The sequence below is a fragment of the Arachis ipaensis genome, chromosome B08, assembly GCF_000816755.2.
Source record: "Arachis ipaensis cultivar K30076 chromosome B08, Araip1.1, whole genome shotgun sequence".
Taxonomy (NCBI): Eukaryota; Viridiplantae; Streptophyta; class Magnoliopsida; order Fabales; family Fabaceae; genus Arachis; species Arachis ipaensis.
In genome coordinates this window covers 7,762,163-7,762,575 of record NC_029792.2, presented here as the reverse complement: position 1 = coordinate 7,762,575, position 413 = coordinate 7,762,163, and the positions used below count along the sequence as shown (strand labels likewise).

General features: G+C 19.9%; 1 protein-coding gene across 2 annotated transcripts in view; it reads left to right on the top strand.

Moving 5' to 3' along the window:
* The window catches only part of LOC107614309 (isoprene synthase, chloroplastic), a 13,360-nt gene that overhangs the window by 8,543 nt on the left and 4,404 nt on the right, over positions 1-413 (top strand). The window lies entirely within an intron of this gene.

Below are 413 nucleotides of genomic sequence, written 5' to 3'. Positions count from 1 at the left end.
TGTGCACCTTTTCTAAATATTTTTCTAATTTCTAAAAAAAAAAATATTTGGATGTATTTAATATATTGAAATATAAAATATATTCAAACATTTCAGAATTTGAAAATGAAGATAATTTGAAGTTATTGTTGGTGGAGAATATATCATCATTGTTTTTAGAGTGAACATCTAAATTAGTTTTTAAGTAATTTTAGGTAAGACATTTTGTCTCCAATAAATTTTTATTACTCTAAAAATTTTGAAAAAAAAATCTCGTTAGGCATATTATTTCTCATTCGTTACTTTTAATAAAATTTTTAATTACGTGTCAGACAAAGATGTTTCTAACAAATTTTATTATGAGACAATTAAATAGTCTTCATAAAATTTTATATAAAATATAAATTACCTCTTCTAAAATAAAGAAAAGATCA